This window comes from Petaurus breviceps, unplaced genomic scaffold (assembly GCF_028583685.1).
Source record: "Petaurus breviceps papuanus isolate PSGF00001 unplaced genomic scaffold, PetGlider_PUasm1.0 567, whole genome shotgun sequence".
NCBI classification, from domain to species: Eukaryota; Metazoa; Chordata; class Mammalia; order Diprotodontia; family Petauridae; genus Petaurus; species Petaurus breviceps.
Genome location: NW_027186383.1, coordinates 9,333,945 through 9,357,023, shown reverse-complemented (window position 1 = coordinate 9,357,023; position 23,079 = coordinate 9,333,945). Strand labels below are relative to the sequence as shown.

At 46.0% G+C, this 23,079-nt stretch overlaps 1 protein-coding gene across 1 annotated transcript in view; it reads left to right on the top strand.

Annotated features, from left to right (window-relative positions):
* HES6 (hes family bHLH transcription factor 6) overlaps positions 1–23,079 on the top strand; it is a 312,570-nt gene that overhangs the window by 113,810 nt on the left and 175,681 nt on the right. The gene's annotated exons all lie outside the window — the stretch shown is intronic.

Sequence of the window (23,079 nt, the reverse complement as noted above, 5' to 3'; positions counted from 1 at the left end):
CCCTGCACCAAGCCTCTGGCCGCCGCCGGCCACTCCGCGGCCACCAGGCTGGCCCCTCCTCAGCCGGGGCCTGGGGATGCCCGCCCCGGGACACGCCCCCGCCGCGGGGCTAAGGCGCTGGCACCAACCCCCTCGCCCCCCTCCTGCCCAGGGGCTCACGTGCCGCCCCACTTTGCTGTCATTCCCGGGGCCCCGACCTTGAGGGTTTGGAACGCGGTGGGGCTAGGGAGCCCCTGCCAAGCCACCCCCGCAGCAGGAAAACGTCCGTTTAGAGGTCACTGCTGGGGGCCACGAATCTCGAGCCTAGCCGTTCTGAGCCTTCCCCAAAGGCTCATTCATTCTTTCATTCTTTCCCTTTACCCCAGAGAATCACGGAGAAACAGGCACGGGGGCTCGCGCCCAGATTCCCTAGAACACTGGAACTAGCTACCGGCTCTACCTTGGGACACAGGCAGGTTCGGGAGTCAGAAGGCCGGGGCTAGAAATTTAGGTCTACGGTTGCCTGGCCAACCTGAGTGACCTTGGACAGTCCATCTCCCCTGCTCGGCTGTTTCCTCATCTGTAAAGCGAGAGAGCTGGGGAGCTGGCTGGCACGTGGGAGAAAGCACGGCCCCCCGAAGCCCTTCTTGGGGGGAGGGCTCCCCAGACCAGGCGGGACGATTCCTCCTCCCTCACTGCCTCGGTCTCTGAAACGCAGACAAATCATTTAACCCCTCCCAGACCCATAATGGATGCCTTCCAACTCCACACAAATCCGGTAATCCTAGGAAAGTAAACACCCCACCCCCACCCTTGCTCCAAATGTAGGGGAAGGGTTGCACCCTTAGTTGGAAACCAGCGACTCCAGCCAAGAGTGGGATGGATCTGGAATTGCGGTCCCCGCCCAGGGGACTTGAGGAAAAAATGAGGACCCCCCCCCCAGCTTTATTTCTTACCAATCTTTGGTTTCCTTTGTAATATTCTGTATTTCATTTTATCATTTTCAAAGCATGGTTCTGAGGAGGGGTCCAGAACACCGGCCCAGGGTGCCTAGGACAGGCGTAAGATAGAAAAGCGACCAGGGACCGAGCAGAAAATCGGCTGGAGAGGCCAGGGCTTAAGCTTGAACTATGTGGGTCGGATCCGCCTTCCCCGGCTCCTCATTTTACTTGGGGTTACAGCTTTATCACCAGAGGAGACTTTAGAGGCCGCGTGGAGTAGTGTAACCAGCCGATCAATGAGTGACAAACATGTATTAAGTGCCTGCAGTATGCCAGCTCCGGGCTAAGTCCTGGCATTGCCAAAGCGCGTGGGCCTGGGAGCTTACTGTCATACTTAAGTAACGAGCCAATCACGTGCCACTTATTAAGAGCTCGTCGTGTTCTAAGTGCTGGAGAAACAAAAATTACAGCCCTCGATGCCCTCAAGGAATTTGCTTCCATCTGGGGAGACCACGCCAGACTCAAAGTTTAAGCAAGATAATATGCAAAAAAAAAGGGGGGGGGTAATTTGGGAGGGGAAGGCGCTGACAGAGCCGTAGTTTGGTCAGAAGACAGTTACAAATCCCATCTGTGTGGCCTCAGTTGTGTGGGGGGGGCTAAAACTCCAGGAGGCAGAAAAACTTGTCTTAGCAATTGAGCCCCCCCCCCCATAACAAAGACCTAAGAGCTTCCGGTCCAGTCCTCCCAGCCCTTAATCTCTCCTGCTGAGCCCCAAAGCTGCAAACAAAGACTAAAGAAAATAAATTTGTTTAGGCTGCAGGGGATGGGGCAGGAGATCAAAATTAACAGGGGAACCTGAAGGAAGCTCCGGGTGGTCCTTGGACCTTGGAGGGGTGACCTGCAAACCCTGGCCCAGCCTAGGCCTGGAAGGCAAGGTAACTGCTGCTACATAAAGCAGGCTGCCTCCCAAAGCTGGAGGGTCCCCAGGGCATCAAGGCAGAGGGAGCCTTTTCTCACCACCTAAGGTCAGAAGTAGGATTTAAACCCAGGTGCCCTGACAGCAACTCTGAGCTGTGCTTCTGTGAAATGTTCACACACATGCAAACATACCTATATGCACCCACATACACAAACACGTGTATGCACATATGTACATCCATACACAAGCATGCATGTGCACAGAGGGACATAGGTCTAGAGTGAAACCTGAGGCCCCGAGGGTGGAGGTTTCTGGCCCAAGATCCGGCAGGGAGCGACTGTCAGAGGCAAAATCTGAAGCTGTCCTCTGAGTCTAGTCCAAGCTCTTTCCCCTCTCCCAATAAGGGGCGAATAATAGAGGGCTAGATAGGGGAGGCAGAAGATCTGGGTTCGAATCCTACTTCTGTCATTTACTGGCTTCTTGAACTGGGCTCATGAACATTATTCTCTCAGTTTTTTCCTCAGGGGAATGAAGTCAGACCACATGACCCCGACATTATCTCTAACTATAGATCTGTGATAATCAGTCAATGAACAGGGCTTTATTAAGTGCCAGGCACTGTGTTGGGCACTGGGGAGAGAAAAACCCAAACTGTCCCTGCCCTCAAGGATCTTAACCTCAGCTGATCCCTTCAGAATAGCATCGAGGGCGGTCAGAAGCTGCTCTGATTGGACTCTCCCATCCACCACGCTCAAAGTCAAGGAAATTCATCTTGGTAGCTCCAAGGCCGCCAACACACTGCCTGACTCGGAGTGAGCTCCCCACTTCCAGCCTCCTTTCAGATTGGTATTTAGTGGCTTTAGTCATGTGTGATTCTTGGGGGCTTCTTGGTAAAGGTGCTGAAGAGGTTTGCCATTTCCTTCTCTGGCTCATTTGACAGATGAGGAAATTGAGGCAAACAGGGTAAAGTGACTTGCCCAAGGTCACACAGCTAGTGTCTGAGGTCACATTTGAACTCATGAAGACGAGTCTTCCTGATCCCAAGCCCAGTGTTCTGTTTGCTATGGTGCCACCTAGCTGCTCCTTTCTGATTACTCAGGAACTAGTCCAGTAATAAAGGTGAGGATGAAAACCAGGGTGAGGAGACAAGCCAGCTCTCACCTTCAGGTGAGGTTCAACAGGGTTGAATCTCATTTCCCTAAGGACAAGATGGTCAGTGTCCATCTTGGCATTCACCTGGGCAGTTTGCTTCTGGCAATGCTTCAAGGATCTGGGTGATTTCCTTGACAGGGGCAGAGATCATGATCATGGTTGACATTTTCAATAAATAACTGGCATTTCTGAACCACCTACTATGTGCCAGGCAATTCTGGGGTGCTGAGGATGCAAAAGAGGACAGTCCCTGCCCTTGGAGAGCTCACTTTGGGTAGAGCATGTACACAAATCATTCAGCAAACATTAACTAAGCAATGGCGATGTGCTGGGCCCAGCACGTATTCCATGCCAGGGCTCCAAAGACAAAAGCAGCAGCTCCTGGCCCTGGTGTGAGGCTGATAAGCTGTAATAAACCATTTCCGAATATTGGCCTTGGAGAAGATCTGAAAGCCCCCACGTCCTGACTTCTTCCTGTGTAAACTTTGGCTTTGAGTTATACTTACTAATAATAAATCACAATCAAAATTAGATCCAGGGTTATAGGAGTCCTTATGGGCTTGGCCCAGAGATTTCACTAAACTGAGTAGTAAAGAGATGGCCAGGGCACACCCCCTCTGCCCTTTTAACCTGCCCCTCAGTGGATTCAGCAAACACTTACTAAGGCCCCTCCCAGGTCCAAGACACAGGCATGGGTGTGAGAGGGTGGAGGGAAGGTGGAAAAGGGTCAGCCTTGACCCAGAAAGGAAGGCCCAGCCAGATGCAGTCTTTGGTAGGTTGGCAGGAAAGCACAGTCTGGGCAGGGCCAGCCAGTCCAATTTATAATAATAAACAATAATAGCATTGAAATAGCACTTTACAATTTACAAGGCACTATACAAATATCATCTCATTTTTTCCTCACAAGAACCCTGGGAGACAAGTGCTATTATTATTCCCATTTTTACAGATGTATAAACTGAGGTAGACAGTGCTTGAGTGACCTGTCGCTGCTAAGTGTCTGAGGCTGAATTTGAACTTGGGTCTTGTTGACTCCAGGCCCACCACTCTATCCATCATACCACCAGTAGCAGAGGCCAAATCCCCCTCCAGGACACCCCTAGCAGGGGAGTCAGCACTCCAGTCTCTGCCTAAAGACCCTTGGGAGAGAGAAGCTCACCACTTCCGGTTGGCCTGTTCCACTTCACACAATCTGAAAGGCAAAGGTGTGTGTGTGAGGGCTGGCAGAGGGGGAGGTAGGTTGGAAGAAGTCTGCTAGTGTTGGAAACCTCATCTCAGGCTCTTTGGCCACACAGCTTCCCTCTGGTGCTTGCTCCTGTTTCTATTATCTGGGAGCAAGAAGCAAAAAGACAAGCGAGACTTTATAGTGAGCCCGGCCTGCGTCAGCCCTTTCCCACACTCAGTAAGCAGCCCCAGTTCCTTCCTCCACCTCCTCGCTGTGTGAAGACATTTTCAGGTGCTTCACTAGTCTGGTCACTGCTGTCCTTTCAGACCTGAGCACAAGACTGGACAGCAGGGTGCCAGGCCTGTCCACACTGGTTTTCCTTGGGTGCCCTGTCACAGTGCTGATTCACAGGGAGTTTGTGGCCCCTCAACCTAGCCAGGTATTTTTCACATAGTCTGTTCCTCCCCATCCTCTGGCAGCTAGGTGGTGCCATAGAGTACATAGAGCACTGAGCCTGGAGTCAGGAAGACCTGAGTTCATATCCCACATCAGACACTTCCTAGCTGGGTGACCCTGGGTGACCCTGGGTGACCCTGGGTGAGTCACTTCACCCTGTTTGCCTCAGTTTCTGCCTCTGTCAAATGAGTTGGAAAAGGAAATGGCAAACCATTCCATTGTCCTTGCCAAGTAAGGTCAGGAAGAGCCAGACACGACTGAACAACCTCATCCTTAATCTTGTTCTTGAAAAGTTGATTGGAAAGGAAAGGATTGGACTGGGTCCCCTTCAGCTACATCACCCATTGTCTTGACAACTCAGTAACATTCAGAGCAAGTAAGACTAGGGTTGGAAGAAGGGGAAAGAAGGTTGGTGGCATCTATTCCCATGACTCTTATTTGTCTCCTCTGTGGAGAAGAGGGGCTTGGCCAAAAGAGCCCCTTGGGAGGCAGCCCCATGCCAGCTCTGGAGCCGAGGGGCCCAGCAAGCTGAGGACTTGTGGTTTGTAGAATGAGGGGCTTGGAGGAGTTGCCTTCCAGTGCCCTTGCAGCTCTAAGCCCTTGGTCTCCATCTGCTCAGCCCAGACACTTGGGTCCCTTTCCAGAACCACCCTCTTCTGCTTCTGCAGCATTTCTTCTCACAGATCCATGTCACAAACCCCAAACAGCCCCATGCGGGCCCAGGGCCAAAGCTGGGGGGCAGTGGTTAAACAAAGGTTGGAGTCCAGGGCCAGAGGTTTATCTGAGGCTGCTACTGACACATCACGGGGTCTGGTATGAAATTAACCAAAACCCGACAAGGCTTCTGAACCAGACTGTGGGATGAGGCTGGCCCGCCCATCCAAAGGGAATTCCCCCTTCCTTTAATCCAGGCCTCTGGGAAGGAATGTTTTATCCATTATCACCCAGGTTTCAATCAGAAATCGAGATTTCACTAGTGAAATCAGAGAGTAAAGTACCTTCTGGGCATTCAATGGAGCAGAAACACCAGTAGGGAACCAGCTCCTCTCTCCCTGTCATCAGTCTTTGTCTGTCTGTCTGTCCACCTTCTCCTTGCCACTCCTCCCCACCCTTCCTCTCAGCCTACCTCCTTCCATCCTTATCCCTTTTTTCTCCCTTTCCCTTCCAGTCTCCTCCCTCCCTCCCTCTCTTCTTCTTTCTCCTTTTTTCCTTCTCCCTTCCTCCATCCTTCCCTCCTCCCTCTTTCCCTTACTCTCTTCCTCTTTCTTCTTTTTATTCTCCCTCTCTCATCTTTCTCATCTCTCTTCCCTTCCTCCATCCCCACTCCCTTTTACTTCCTCCTTCTCTCTCCCCATTACCTCACACTGCTTCCTCTCTACTCCCCTCCTCTGTTTCTCTCTTTCATTTCTTCTCTCTCCCTTTCCTCTCTTTCCCTTCCTCTCTTACTTCTCTTCTCCTGTCAAATGTGGCACTGTGTGACTAGCTCAGGGAAAATCTGAAAAGAAAATGGGAGGAAAACCCAACGTCAGGGGCTCAAGCACACCAGTGTGTGTGCCAAGCTGCCCCACCTAGTCATTGCCCAAGGTGATTTATGAACCTGCCAACAAAATCCTCAGTGTTATTATAGAATAGCTGCATATTTCTGCTTGCAGGCCTTGATAAACTCAGCTTAAACATATAAGTGCTTAGGACGTCTTGGCGATATTGCTCAGTTGTCCAATCGTGTCCAATTCTTGGTGACCTCTGGACACCAGGCTCTCCTATCCTCCACTACCTCTCAAAGTCTGTCCAAGTTTATGTTTGTTGTTTCCATGACACCATCCATCCATCTCATCCTCTGTTGTCTCATTTTTCTTTTGCCTTCAATCTTTCCCAACATCAGGGTCTTTTCCAATGAATCTTGTCTTCTCATTATGTGCATAGTCAAAGTATTTAAGCTTCAGCTTCAGCATTTGACCTTCCAGTAAATAGTCTGAATTAATTTCTTTAAGTATTGATGGATTTGATCTCCTTGCTGTCCAAGGGATTCTCAAAAGCCTTCTCCAGTACCACAATTCAAAAGGACTGATTCCAGAGTGCTCAGCTTTCCTTGCAGTCCAACTCTCACAATCCATGTGGATTGCTACTTGAAAAACCATAGGTTAAACTGTACAGGCAAGGTTATGTCTCTGCTTGTTAGTCTGCAGCCCAGATTAGCCATAACTTTCCTTCTGAGGAGCAAGGCTCTTAATTTCATGACTACAGTCACTGTCTGCAGTGATTTTTGAACCCAAGACTATAAAATCGGACACTGCCTCTATTTCTTCCCCCTCTATTTGTCAAGAAGTGATTGAACCAGTTGCCATGATTATAGTTTTTTGATGTTAAGCTTCAGTCTAGCTTTTGCCTTCTCCTCTTTCACCTTCATCAAGAGACTTCTGAATTTGTCTTCGCTTTCTGCCATCAGAATGGGATTACCTGCATTTCTGAGATGGTGATATTTCTCCCGCAAGCTTCAGTCTAGCTTTTGATTCAGCTTGGCATTTCACATGGTGCACTCTGCACATCAGTTAAATAAACAAGGTGACAATATACAGCCTTGTCATACTCCTTTCCTAATCTTAAACCAATCAGTCGTTACATTTTCATCTCTAATTGTTGCTTCTTGACTCACATACAGGTTCCTCAGGAGACAAGTAAAGTGATCTGGCCCTCTCATCTCTCTGAGGGCTTGCCACATTTTCTTTCAATCCACATGGTCAGTGGCTTTAGCTTAGTCGATGAAGCAGAAGTAAATGTTTTTTCTAGGCCTCCATAATCCAACCAATGTTGGCAATTCAGTCTCTAGTTCCTCTGCCTCTTTGAAAACCAGCTTGCTCTTCCAGTAATTCTTGGCATATATTGCTGACTTGCTCGCAGAATCTTAAACATAGCCTTGCAGGTGTGTGAAATGAGCACGGTTGCTTGATAATTTGAATATTCCTTGGCATTAGCCTTCATTAGGACTGGGATGTAAATTGATCTTTTCCAATCCAGTGGCCACTGTTGAGTCTTCCAATTGGCATACTGAGTGCAGCCCTTCAACAGAATCATCTGTGAGGGTTTAAACAGACCAGCCGGAATTCTGTCACCTCCACTGGCCTTCTTGTTAGGCCCCAGGATGTCTGACTCTAGATCAGTAGCCACATTATTGTGGTTATCAGTAATGATAAGGTCCTTCTTGTACAGTTCTGTGTATTCTTGTCATCTGTTCTTAATCTAAAGCTACTACCTCCCTGCTCTGTCTGGTGGCATTGGGACTTGGTGACTCCAAGCTCTTTTCAGAAGGTCAGCAAGATCCTGTGTGAATTTGGACAAATCACAGCACCTCCCTGGGGCTTGAGCTCCTTCATGTCTAAGATGGGAGGATTGGGACAGATGGACTCTTAGGTCACTTTCGGTTCTAGGTCTTTGATCCTATGGAAGTTTGGTGAGTCTCAGTTTCCCTATCTGTAAAATCAAGTGATTGTAGCTCTGAATCTTGGATTGGTTCGATGAATGTTGGTCTAAAGCATCTGAGCTTCAACCTACCATTTGGCAAACAGAATAACTAAGGGGAAAGTCAAGGTAAATACCAGATGGGAGTATGGACCTAGGTTCCTCTTACTACAGAAAAATAAGAGAGGGGAAGCAAGGGATGAGAAGTCTTCTTAAATTCGTAGGATCAGGACCTGATCTTCGGACTTCAGTGCTACAGCTCTGGTCATATAGTTGAACCTGGGGTTTCTTCTGGGGGCTCTCTTAAAACAAAAGAAGGACAGGAGTCCCTGCTCTTCAGCAGGTTACTGTGTGGCCTTAGGCTTCAGGGGAAATGGGGAGAGGGAATGGCCTTAGTGAACTCTGGTCTGTTACTGGTAACAGAATGAAATTGTCTCCTGTCAGACCAGGAGAACTCTTCAGGGCTTTTGATAGAGAATGATAGAGAAAATTTTTCCCCAGTGAAAAGAATGTTTTGGTTTTGTCTGGCCCCAGCCTGGGATTTGGTCAGAGATGATAATCTAAGCAGCCTCACTGGAGTGTGACAAATGATCAGGGAAGGCCTTTGCACTAGGAAATAGAAGGAATGCAGGAAGGCATGACGGTAAAATTAGAGAAGTCCATCTTAGGGGAACATATACCTCATGAAGAGGGTGGTTTAGGGTTGGAGGAAAATCTGCTAGTAAGCAGTAGGAGGAAATCTAGGCTGGCAGATGGGTGTTGGTAAATGCCTTGGTGGCAGGTTTAAAGCCATCTACTATCTGTCTTTTTCTAGTTTTATTTCATATTACTTCTGCTGTAGGCCAGGTCAGATTCACGATATTTCAGGTTCAACATGAGAATGAAATGAGACGCTTGTAGCCCATCAAACAATTGTAACACTAAGCATGAGCAGCTTCCAAGGTTGATTACAAACATAGTAAACTCCCCATCTATTTAGTAACAAATCAAGGCAAAACGTTCACAGAAAATCAAAATACAGAGTAACTCAATCAATTAGTAAGTCCTCAATTCAATCACAAAGTACAAAGGTTAAAGTTCTTTTTTAAACAAGGTGCATTTATTTAGTAACTCAATCACAAAGTCCGCACCTAGGTCTTAATCTCTGCTGATCACAAAGACTTCCTTCTTAAACAAAGTACATTCATTCAGTTGATCACAAAGTACAAAGGTCAAAAGTTTTCCATCCCTAGGTCACAGGTCTTTTCATCTTGACCCGCTGCAGATTCTCAACTTCCATGGTTCTCCTTCTGTTCCTGGGAAAACAAAGCTTAAAAAGCCACAATACCATTCATACATATTGCTGGCATTTTCTTCCATTTACTTTCTGCCTGTGAAATCAACCTAGGCCCAACAACAAGGCCTGAGGACTCCATCAACAAACTAATGTGATAAAATAACATCAAAACAGACAGACAAAGAGCACCAGCACCACAGAAATGCCTCCTCAGTTCTCAGCAGCTCCACTGGTCCTCAAAAGTCCTGGGCAGCTTTGGCTGGCCCTCAGAAGTCCTGGGCAACTTTGGCAGCAATTATGGCTCCTGGCAGTTCTCTCTCTCTCAGCATTCTCATCCCTGGCAATTCTCTCCCTCTGCATCCACAATGCTGCTCCCAGAGGTTCTTCTGGCGTCTCTCTCTCTCTCTCTCTCTCTCTCTCTCTCTCTCTCTCTCTCTCTTTCTCTCTCTCTCTCTCCCTATACACAGCATCAGCTCCTCCCTCTTCAGCCTCCTCTCATCACGTCAACAAGTCCATCCCACCATAAGATTTTCACAAGCTCTGGGTCTTAACACAACCCAAAACCAAGTGATAAGTACCTGTTAGCTTACTGATGCAAGGAGATCTTCCAATTCCATTACCATTACAACAATTAACAAAAGAAAGTTTCCTGAGCCATAGCAGGGAAAGGATATCCAGTAAGAATCCAGCGTTGATTCTGGTGGGTATATTGTGTTGGCTATGCTTGTCTGCTGAGGGAGTATATCAGCAATGCAATATTCACAATGCCTACGGCAATTGTAAATATGCTGATGTAGTTGTTAATCACAAAATATATCAGACTTTCTATATGGGGGATAAAGGGAGAACATTTATTAAAATACCAAAAGACTGAGTCCCAAAACCAGAAAGTCAAAGCCATCAGAGTAGTTATGACATTGGCACAGGTAGATAAAGTAGAAAGCACCCACATTCTCAAACCTTTAAAACAGAACAGGCTACCTCAGGCAAAGGTCCTCCTCTCCCCACTCATAGCAACCAGAGTCTAGGAAGCAAGCTCCCAGCAGCTCCGGCCCTTGGAAGTCCTCAGCAGGAGTCCTTAGCAGAAATTCGGGCTGGCTCAAAAAGGGGTTTGCGCTTCCGCTGCCTCTGCCTCTGCTGCCGCTGTCACCGCCACTGCTAGCCACAGCAGAAACTCTAGCTTGGCTTCTGCTTCCTCTTGTCCTGCCCTTTCCTGCTACGTCAGCAAGTCCAATGGAGCATGGAAGATCTTTAAATCCCATAACCCTTACAGGGAGGAGCAAGAGTCCCCATGAGTTGTTTTTTGTATTTGTGCCACCAAGAAGCTATACCAGTGGTTGGAGTCTTGGTTCCCTGTGCCAATTCAGTCTCAAGGATGGCTTCAAAACCACTTTTTGAGGAAAAAGTCATTTCGACTATATGGGGGTCAGACCTTTGGAGCAGCTAATTGGTGAAACTGGAGGGCTCATAGGAAACCTTGCTCCTGCCATCACCTCTTTCTGCATACATTCTGTGTGGGGGAGATCAGCTGTTCCTTTAGCCCAGCACTTCATCTCTTGACTCTGGGTTCTACACAGGCTGTACCCTTGGCCTGAAATTCTTTCCTTCCTTACCTCTTCCACTTGGAATGCTTAGGGCTTCGGGTTGGGCTATTACCTTCCATTCTCAGCCTTGCCTGAACCTCCAAGTCACTAATATTCTTTTCTAACTTTTATTTTATCTTTTTCCATTAACCATCATTTTCTCTCCTTTCCCCTTCCTCTCCCTACCAAACAAAGAAACCAAGCCGTTGCAACAGATGTGCACAGTCAAGAAAAACAAGCCCCCACGTTTGCCCACGTCCAGCCACGCACCACGTCTCATTCTGGCCCGAGCTCTTCTCTGCTGGTCAGGCTGTGGGTGGCAGGCTTCGACATCAGCAGACCTCTGGAGGAACGGCTGCTCATTGCATCGATCAGAGCTGTTTCTTTGCACATTAGTCTACAAATCCTCCTAGTCACACTCTCCTCCTCCCTTTGCATCGGTTCATAAAAGTCTCCAAGGTTTCCCAGAAGTCATCTTTCATCATTTTTGGTGCAATAATGTTGCGTCACATTCAGGGTACACACTTGGTAAGCCATTCCCCGAATGATGGGCACTCTTTTCTTCCACTTCTTTGCTACAACACAGAGAGCTGCTATGAATACTTTGTACATATACATGTGTCCTTTTCCTCTCTCTTAAGGGTATGGGCCCAGTCGGGGCAGGTTGGCCCTTTAAGTTACTTTGTATTGACTGCTCCATGTTCTTCTCCTATCCCCACTCCCCTGAGGGAGAGAGACTTTAGTTTTTGTCTTTGTAACCCCATTCATTACCAACCACAACAGATCCTCCACTCGATTTGCATTGAGATGTGCCAGCAAGAAGTCACTCCTACATAGTATTAAGTCCAACAAACACCGAATTAAATGTGGAAAGGCAAATAAAGCCTGAATAATGTTTGTCTCCTTTATCTCCTCGGGAACATAAGAGATACTGTGGGATAATGGGCAGACAGAACATTGGCCTGAGAAACATGAGAGCTGCCCCCCAAGTCTGCTAGGACATGAACGCGCTGGGCCTCAGTTCCTTCATCTGGGAAATGGGGAAGGAAAACCAAATGAATTCTAAGGTCCCTTTCCAGATCCCAGCTTTGACAGTTCTTTGGGCAGTGCTGGAATTTTTCTCTCTCAATTGGGGAAAATGACCTCAGCCTAAGGCCTGTGAGAAGTCCAAGGCCACCTAAGACTGCTATCAAGGATTGCTCATTGACAGTCTGGTTGTTTTGAGAAACTGGGGGGCTTTGTTGCCTCTGGAACAAATGAGTCCTCTCTTGGGGGCAAGATATCTCTGCTGGGTTTTGGAGGATAAAGATGCATCCGTGGGCATATAGTTGAACCTGGGGTTTCTGATGAGGGCTCTCTTAAAGCAGAAGGACAGGAGCACTTACTCCTGAGCAGGTTACTATGTAGCCTTAGGCTGTAGGGGAAATGATGAAAGGGACTGGCCTCAGTGAGAGCCAGCTCTGGTCTGGTAACAGAATGAACCTGTTTCCTGCCAGACCAGGACAACTCCTTAGGGTTTTGTTCACCCTCTTAGGGTCAATGATAGAGAAAATCTTTCCCCAGTGGGAAGTGTTTTGGTTTTGTCTGGTCTCAAGATAAATCACAGGCAGGGAGCAAAGGGGCACAGAGAGATTGGGTGGAGATGGTAGAAATAAGCGCCCCAGACTCCCCGCTGGGAAATGAGAGCTCTCAAGGAATTCTGGGGATTTGCAGAGGTCTTTGGGGCTGATGAGCATTCTTTCAAATGTTTCTGATTTGTTTTGTTTTCCTTCAAACATGAAATTTCCTCTTTTGATATTATGAACGGTGTGCTTGTAAATGGGGAGTCAGGCTCAGGAGGCTTGGGGTATGATGTCCCATGTAGACATTTTCCAGACTTTCCTTTTTAACAAAGACCCCGGCCCAGGGTGTTGTGAATCCTCTTGCACGAATACTCTCTAGCTCTACAATTCCTGTGGACAGACGTCAGTCCTTGGGGGATCTTTATCTCTAAAGAAAGGACTCAGGCTTTTTGTTGTTGTCTCTAACTATTAGAGAGCCCAGGGGGGAAAATGATGTAAAGCTTTACTTATGTTGACTCATATAAAAACTCTCCCCAAAAGAGATTAGGGGGGCGGCCAGGTAGCACAGCAAGTAAGAGCACTGGCTCCAGTGTTGAGAAGACCTGGAGATCGAATCCCGGGCTCAGACGCTTAGCACCCACCCAGAAACACCTGGCCTTGTAACCTTGAGCAAGTTACTTAACCCCGATTGCTTAAAAATTAAAAAAAAAAAAAGAGATTAGGAAGGTACTTAATGGACAAAATAGATCTTATACAGAAGAGCTATTATTTTCATCCACACAGAAGACTCACAAGTGCATATTGACAAAGTCTCAAACATAAAACAGTTCATTTCTATTCTGCTCTCTCAGGAGGTTGATATTTTGACTTTTAACTTGAGTCTTCCTCGTCCAAGCATTTCCTTCCAGGTCTGTTTCTCCTTAGCAAGTCAGGTGATGGCTTGGGCTCATTCTATCAGTGATCAAAGTATTATGGTTGTTGCAAAAAAAACTCCTATTATCAGTCATTCTTTCTGAGGAATCTCAGAAGTCCTGAAGTAACCACTTGGCTTAAAAAGTTCATCTCTGAGGATCACTAGTTACCTGTATTCAATAAAATAAAATACAAAGGAGGAGCTGCCTGTTGTCCAAGTTCCAGCCTCAGACTCATGGGAAGTCCTAGGGAGAGGCTCACAAAGCCCAATACACTCAGATGGAAAGAGAGAGCACCAGAGGGCAGATTTCCCTCCTTTTAAGGTCCACTGAGTGAGCTACTATTCCTGACTCAGTGGCCAGTCTCCTTTGATGAAGCCCTCTCCCTCTGTTGCCATCACTAAGACCAAATAATTGGAATGTCATCTCAAAATGAGCACACGTGTTACGAGAAATGGCCAAGGGAACTCAGCACATGTATACTCATGTAAACTCATATATACTCCAGGGGATGGCCTTCACTGGCCCATCCCCTCATTTGTTCAATGAAATGTGCTCTATCCAGGGCAGATTACCAGAGACTCCCTTTGATTATTCCTGTTAGATTAAGATGGAGCCATAGGTGGTGAAGTTAGTGAGAACTGTTCCCTCATCCTGATAAATGACTCCACATGATGTGTCAGAGCAAGGAGGAGGTTTGTTGCACACACATATCTATAGTTTGGGGCTGGACATCAGAATGAGACTAGGGTTGAATAAAGGACTGGATTGACAAGTGGATGCTACCAAATAGACTATTAGCAAAAATAGAGAAAGAAGGCTTTTTACCAATAGCCTATGAAGCAAATGTTGTCTTGAGACCTGTAATGGGAATGTAAATTTTTAAGATCTTCCCTGCCCCTAGGCTTAAGTGCACCTAGAGCCTGTGCTGGGAGGCTTGTTTTTCAGGAGATACTTTGTGATTGGGTTGTTACATTCTCTGAGCCAGGACAAGGCTATATAAACCCTGATGTGAGGCTTTGTTTTGGGGCTCACTTTGAGAAGTGTTGTGTGATTTGACCAGATGAGACTCTGGGCAGCTGTTGAGAGCCCCCTGGCTTTGAAAACCCAGATGTTGATGCTTCCTTCTCTGGTAACTGTGATTAGGTATGGACGTATGTAATGGTCAGATAGTTTGGAAGCCTGTCTGCTTCATCTGTTTCTCTGTCTTGTAACTTCTGTCTGTATACTCTGAAGTTTGGGGTTCTGACCTTTCCCCCCTGAACTAGGTAAATGATATGTATTTGATTGATTAAAGTAAGCTTGTTAAACCATTTTGAGTTGCTTTCCTTTAGCAAAGCAGATCTAAGAACTTGTGCTGGCAGCCACCCTGGGGATGCTGGGGTGCTTGCCACTACAAGATCCAAACCAGGGAGAGATAAAGCAAAGAAAAAAGACTATAGATAAATATCATTAATGAATATTGATGCAAAAATGTTGACTAAAATACTAGCAAAGAGTTGAGAATATATTTAAAATGTAGTGGGTTTGTACCAGCAATGCAGAGATTGTTCAATAATAGGGGATTGACAAACGTGATAAATTATGTGACAAAGACAATGAATATCATGATTATTTCAGTAGAGAAAAATCCTTAAACAAATTTTTTTATTAAAAAAAACACTAAAAAATAGGACTAAAAGAAATTTTCCTTAATATATAGACCACCTATTTAAAATCAAGAGTTAGCATTATTTATAATGGAGAAACACTAGAAACTTTTACAATAAAACTGGTGTAAAAAGACAAGAAAAATATATTTAGGGAGTAAGCATAGGAAAAGAGGAAGTGAAATCATCTCTAGTTGCAAATAATAAAATGGTTAAATCCAGAGATTCAGCAAAAAGTTTATCCTAAGCAATTAAAAGTTTCATAAAAGTGACAGAGTACAAAACAATCCCAACGGATGCAGATCAAGTAGCACAGTTCTGTTTGTTTTGTTTTTTTGCTAAGCCCCCAGGTAGTTCAGATCTCCTAATTTCGCAGCACACATCCTGGGCTAGAAGCCTACACTCTAGTTCCTGGTTTACCACTTGCTTTTTAGCTCCTGGACCTTGGCATTTTTGAGAAACTGGTTCCCAACCAGTTTGATTTGAGCTCTTGCTTAATTCTGACCTGGACCCGCCCCTTTTTCTCTAGGAAGGTTCTTCCTGGTCAGGCACAATGACTCTTCTGACTGACCACTGGCTGGTTCCTGTGAGGAATTTAAAATTCCTCCCCCAGGCCTCCTGAATCCAGCCCTCTCCCCCCCTCCCCACCAAGGTTCTCCAAGGAAGAGGTTGTGACCTTTGGAAGCACTCTCTGTGCCTCTGGCCATGCTCAGAGCCATGGGCAATCTGATCCACTAAACTGCCAAAATGATCTTTCTAATCCGTTTCCCTGCTTCAAGAACCTTCATTAAGTCCCTTTTGCCTCATTAAATGTAAACTTCTAAGCTTGTTGATGAAGGCCCTCTGAAATCTGGCACCAATTTCCCTTTACAATTCTTTTTCATATTCTATTAGTAGACAATCAGAACTGTTAGCAGCTCTCCCAGTTCAATACTCCATATCCTGTTCCACTGTTCTCTTGAGTGAGTCCTCCAGGCCTGGAATTCATCCCTTCTTATCTCTATTCAAGGTTCAGTTTAGGGGCTGCCTCCTGGGGAGGGCTGGGAAAGAACTTTCCTGAGACCTCCAATTGTTAGTGATCTGGCTTTCCTGGAATCCTTTGAGTACCTGTCCCTATGGCTCAGGGTTTGTTTAACTTTCATATCACCAGCTCACTCCTGATGGGCCTCTGTCTACTTTTCTTTTTAAATAGTATTTTATTTTTTTCCCCAATTACATGTCAAGACAATTTTTAGCACTCATTTTTACAAAATTTCAAGTTTAACATTTTTCTCTCTCTCCTCCCCTCTTCCTAAAATGGCAGGCAATTAGATTTAGGTTATACATGTACTGTCATGTAAAATATATTTCCATATTAGTCACAGTGGTAAAAGAAGAAATAGACCAAAAGAGGGAAAAAACATGAAAAAGAATAAAGTGAAAAAAGTATGCTTCAGTCTTCATTCAGAGTCCATCAGCTCTTTATCTAGATGTGGAGAGTCCTAGTCTTGGGTCATGGTGCTACTGAGGAGAGTTGATTATCATACAGTGTCGCTGATACTTTGTACATACAGCGCTTTCCTGTTTCTGCTCATTTCACTTTGCATCAGTTTGTACAAATCTTCTTTCTGAGTTTGAGACGATTTCCTGTTTTACTTTGGGATTTTGCCCATAGGTACTTTGACATTGTTGTCTTCTTCTGAGTTTGTGACATGATCTTCCATGTCACCATTATAATCTTCTGTGGTCATATTATTATTTTGTTTGTTGTTTTTTTTTTTTACTCATCTCTTTTGGCCTTTTTCCTTCCTTTTAAATTTGATCTCTGCTTCTGGGGTGAAAGAGACACTTGTCTCAGGCTTCTGCTTTGCCAGGGGCTGCTTCGGGCCCCAGCTGTTTACCTGGTGTTGCACTGATGTTGTCCTGAGGCTGGGGGAGCCTTGTGTCTCCTGCTGTGCTAAAGGGGTGGGCCAGGTAGGGAGTGGCTGGCGCTGCTGGAGGCCATAAGGGTCTGGCAGCTTACCTGCTGCTGAGCTGAGGTCTTAGTGCTGGTGTCTGGCATGTGCAGAGGTCAATGGAGTGTTTCTGCATTTCTCCAGGGCTACACTGAAGCATGTGGTAGCCAATTGTCTGTTTGCCCAGGGCTCTGCCTGAAGCGTGTGAAGGGTCTTTGAGCTGGAGCCTGCCCATTCCCCTGGCTATGCTGAGGTACATGGCAGGGTCCTGGAGTGGGAATTTGCCTGCTCCAGCACCCTGGGGCTCCAGATTTCTAGCTGGTTCGTTGAGGTGGGGTTTGCTGCTGGCTTGCTGGGATGCTTTTTATCCTGGACTGCGCTCTCCTTTTACCTGAATGTGATAGACCTTTCCCGTTGGTCTTCAACCTTTCTTGGGCTAAAAGACTGTTTCAGCTGCTTTTTTTGCTGGTTCTGCTGTCCCAGGATTTGTTTGGGGCGCTATTTTGTGGTTGTTTGGAGGTGAATGTGGGAGAGTACGATTATTTATTACTTACTCCACCATCTTGGCTCCTGGAAGTCTCCTCTGCTTTAAAGAGAATAGTTTTGAGGGAGTAAAGATGATGGCAGAAGCCAGACCAGAAGAGGTTTAAAAGTGAGAGAAGAGGAAGGGATGCAATGAAGAGTGATAGCGTTGGGGACCTCTCCATCTCTCTCTGGCTGAATAGAGATAACCGAATTGACTTGACCCCCACTATCAACCCCCTCCCTGTAATCTTCAGCCTAGTTATGGTTCCTGCCCTGCTGTCTACAAACATACTTAAGTCATCTCTGGTCTTTAAAAACCTTCACTAGATTCTACCATCTCCTCAAGCTAATCAGCTCATATCTCTTCCTTCCCAGCCAAACTCCCTGAAAAAAAAAACCACACATGGTGCTGCCTTTTCCTCTCCTCTCACTCTCTTGTAAACCTTCTGTTATCTGGTTTCTAGTCCTGATTGATACAGTTCCCTCCAAAGCTAGGAATGATATCTTTTGGGTGCAATTTTTTTTTTTAAGCAATTGGGGTTAAGTAACTTGCTCAAGGTTACATGGCCAGTTATTTCTGGGTGTGGTGCTAAGTATCAGAGCCCGGATTCAATCCCAGGTTATCCCAACTCTGGGGCTGGTGCTCTTACTCACTGAGCCACCTGGCTGCCCCTAAGCAATTGTGATTAAGTAACTTGCTCAAGGTTACACGGCCAAGTGTTTGTGGGTGGGTGCTAAGTGTCTGAGCCTGGATTCGATCCTAGGTCATCCCAGTTCTGGGGCCAGTGCTCTTACTCGCTGTGCTACCTGGCTGCCCCATGGGTTCAACATTTTTTAAAATAGTATTTATTGATATTTTTTTGTTTCTTACATCACCATATTTATTTCACATATCCCTCCTCTCGCTCTCCAAAAGCCATCCCATATGGCAAATAATTTTTAGAAAAGAAGAAAAAGTCAGCACAGTTGATCAATACATTGAGAAAATCTGAAAACATGTGCAGTTGTGTGACATCTGTGGACTTTCCACCTTCATGAAGGGGAAGGTTGAGGGTATCCTTTCTTCTCTCTTGAGTCCCACTTGATCTTTGTAATTTTGTTAATTTATTTTTGTTTTTTTTTTGGTGTGTGGTTATCTCCATTTACATCATTGTAGTTACTGTGTATAATGTTTCCTAGGTTCTGCTGACTTAACTCTGCATCTGTTCATGTAACTCTTTCATGCTTCTCTGTATTTATCACACATGTCATTTTTTATGGCATATATTCCATTGTATTTATGTGCCACAAAGTGTTTAACCATTCCCCAATTGATGGGCATATATCTTGTTTCTAATTCTTAGTTTTCACAAATATTTTGGTATATGTGAGGATTTTCTTATTAATAGTCTCCTGGGGGTAAAAGTCCAGTAACATATTCTCTGGTTCAAAGGATATGGATATTTTAGTCACTTTATTTGCATAATTCCAAATTGCTTTACAAAATGGTTGTACCATTTTGCAGCTCCACCAAACAATGAACAACTTATCTTCCCACATCCCCTCCAACATTGACTATTGCTATTTTTGCCAATTTGCAGGGTGTGAAGGAAACCTTAGGGCTCTTTTGAGAGCCCTATTTTATATCATTATTAGGGATTTGGAGCATTTTTCATGTTGTTGTTGTGAATACTTTGAAGCTCTTCTGAGAACTTTTAATTCATATCCTTTGACCATTTATTTATTGAGGAATGGCTATTACATATATGTGTGTGTGTGTGTGTGTGAGCGCACGCTCTCACATATAAATGCTTGTCTATATACCTACCTAAAGCTATCTCTACCGATCTATCTATCTACCTACCTATCTGTCTGTCTATCATACCAAGTCCTTATCAGAGAAACCTTATACAAAGATTTGCCCCACCATTCAGTCCCTTCCCTTTTTATCCTAGGTGCATTCATTTTGCCTATGCAGAAGGTTTTCAGTTTCAAGTAATCAAGCCATCTATTCTATTTTTTTAATTGCTTCTTTTTTTACCTGTAGCTGTGACATGTATATGATCTTCTGTTTTTTACACTATTTTCAAATATTAAAGTCATGTATTCATTGTAGAAGATGATGTGAGGAGTTGGTCTAAGTTAAATTTCTGCCAAGTTTTCTGAGCAGCTTTTATGAAACAGGGAGTTTTCCCCTAGGCGATTTATGTTTCCCCACTTTCATCAGACTCTGGATCATTGAGTCCTATTGTTCCTGAATCTCTCCACACCAATGATACATTGAGTGTCAAATCCAATGGCCTTTTCTTAGCCCCGATCCTTCTTGACCTCTCTTTAGTGTCTGATGCTGTTATCTGCCTTTTTCTCCTGGAGACACTTTCCTTTCTGGGGCAGTTAGATGGTGCAGTGAACAGTGCCAGGCCTAGAGGCAGAAAGACTGGAATTCAATCTGGAGTGACCCCAGACACTTTACTAACTATGTGATCTTGGGCAGATCACTTAACCCATTTGCCTCACTTTCCCCATCTGTAAAATGGGGTTAATAATAGCACTTACCTTCCAGGGTTGTTGTGAGAATCACATGAGATAATAGCCATAAAGAGCTTACCATGGTGCCTGGCCCACACTAAATGCTATACAGATGTGATTGTTATGATTTTCCAGATGTTCTCAGCTGGTCTTCCGCCTCCCGGTCTGACCACTCTTTCTCAGGCTCCTTTGCTGGATCATCACCCATATCCCACCCCCTTTGCTCTGGGTGTACCCAAACACTGGATCCTGGGACCCCCTTTTCTTTTCTATTAACATCTCTTTACACATAACTCCCAGATCTATAGATCTGGCCCTAGTCTCTCTCCCGAGTTCCAGTCCTACGTCACCAACAGTCTATTGGACATTTCCACCTGGATGTCCTGTAGGTGTTTAGCAATTCAGCGTTTCCCCCCAAACCCCTCTGCCTTACTAACACCTGTGAATTCTGCTCCCAGGATAACATCTCCTGTCCATCTCCTCTTTACTCACATAGATGCACCCACAGTCCAGGGGCATCATCACCTCTTATCTAGATTATTGCCACAGCCTCTCAGTTGGTTTCCTGTCCAGGCTTCCTGACCTTCCTGTCTCCCGGTGTTTTCCTCTTCCAGTGTGGAAGACACATGGCTGCCAAGCTGACTTTCCTAGAGCCACAGATCTGACCCTTTCATTCTTCTCAAATCTCTCCAATGCTCCTTGTTGAGGCAGGGGCTGTTGTGGCCTGTGTATCCCCCCAGTTCTTAGCACAGTGTCTGGTACACAGTTGTGGGGGTACAGAGACCCTGTACCCCAAACTGCCTACTTGGAGATGTCTCAAGGTGAAAGCAGGAAGTTTTATTGAATCTTCTGAGATTCGGGTGGTCCTGTCACTGGGAAGTCCAGCGAGAGGAGTGTGCAGTACAGAAAAGCCAAAGCTGGGTTAGATAGCCGAAAACCGAAGGAAAACCGAGACCCTCCCCTTCTGCACGTAATCTTTGAAATTGATTGGCTGTTTTGTTAACATTCACTTATTTGGCTGGTGGGGTGCGGGGATTTCTGGAGTTTCATTTTTCTCCTCCCCAGGTCACCTGACTGAGGTCTAAAGGCTTCTAGTACTTTATCAAATAGTCTACTTGAGAAACCACATTTCATTCTACACACAGTGCTTAATACATGCTTGCTGACTGACTGATACTGGAAGTGGGATACTTCATACAGCAGGTTAGAAACAGATCTGTGGAAACATTTGATTGATATAACTTTCATAAGCAGCCTTAAAACAATGTATCACAAGTATGAATTATATTTAGAGTCAGTTCATGATAAAAGTCACCCTCAGGACCTCCTTATTTTAAACATACACACCTCCTAAAAGGGAGCAGGGCCAAGGGAGGGGCAATGCCAATCTGAGAGGTAACACTGATTTTTTTAAGTCTCATTCTAAAACACAAGCACAACTGTGAAGTAACGTGATGTCTCTTCACTGAAGTTGGCAACAAGCTCCCCACGGACCAGTTGTCCAGTAGTTATTTAAAGCAGAACAGGAAGAATGAATAATAGGGTTGGTGGTAAAAATGACTTGAGAAATGGCTATTTTCCTCTGCAGCAAATTAAAATCTGACCCAGGAGTAAACCAGGAGAGTCTGTAGTTCTGTCTAATCTGGGAAATCATCCTTCTCTCTCCCGAATTCTGTAAAGATGAAGAGAGAAGGAATGCGCCTGGTGGATAGTGTCCATATCAAGGCCACAGGGCCTACAGGGGGCCATTAGTCCCACTGCCTGAAGGCAGAACTTTCCAATGTCTGGCTTCATGATCTTCCAAACACAAGATCTCTTCTCTTCCATCCTTCAGGAGGAAGCTTCCTTTGGCAGCTGGGAAAAAGCAAAAGACCACGCAGGCACAATTGCCATTTGAATTCTAAAAACAAATTTACTGTATTTCCCTCTACTTATCTCAGAGCCGTATCCCTAGCTTTCAAGGGTCTACAACCCTAGAAACTGTAAAGAACAGGGTGCCCTCAGAGCAATCCCTTTCTGTCATTGGGAGCTGAGCTCCCTCTGAAATGTGCCCACCTTGCCCAGGCCAATGCCCGGAGGGGCCTCTCAACCAATCACAACGTATGTCACACAACCGTCCCTCAGGACACCCAGCTGGAGAATGTTTATCGAGAGTCAGTCAGTGCCAAGCCTACACAGGGCACAGTGTAAATTGTGGTCCCCCCTCCCCCCCCCTCACTGTGGCTTTGGCCATTCCCTGTGAGAAGTGAGCAAAGGAGAAGGCAGAGAAGCCTTCAAAGCAGGCGGACTCAGAAGGGGTCTCTGAGGCTCAATGAGCCCAGTGGCTCTGTCTGACAGAGGAGTAAACTGGGACACAGAGAGACCACAGACCTGGAGAGCCAGAGCCCATGAGGGGATCGAGGTCCACAGAATGGGTTCAGACCTCAGGGATTTGTCTGCCTCGGGTCTGGCAGGTCAGAAATGGAACAGAAATCTCCACTTTTCAGTAGCCAGCTCTTCACACTGGAGAGGTCTCAGGCCAACATAGTGCTTAATGGTTTTTTTGGGGGGGAGGGCAATTGGGGTTAAGTGACTTGCCCAAGGTCACACAGCTATTTTTTGTGTTAAGTGTCTGAGGCTGGATCTGAACCCAGGTCCTCCTGACTCCAGGGCTGGTGCTCTATTTACTGTGCCACCTAGCTGCCCCATGTGCTTAATGTTTTGTCACATGATCCCTTGCATTGACAGAAGGAGACCTACCAGTATGACTCAGCCCTCATCTCAGGTGGCAAGACAGGAGGGGTGGGGACGAGGAATAAGATGAGGAAGGTTCCTGGAGTCCCCACTTTGTTCCCTTTTTCTGGATGATGGGATTGGGAGAGGGGACATTAGCCATGAAGGTCACAAAACGAAGGGGTAAAGGAAAGGACAAAAGTTCCCCTAAAGGAACCAAGGATGGAGCACCTGGAAGACACACACACACACACACACCACACACCACACACACACACACACACCACACACACACACAACACACACACAACACACACACCACACACACACCACACACACACACCACACACA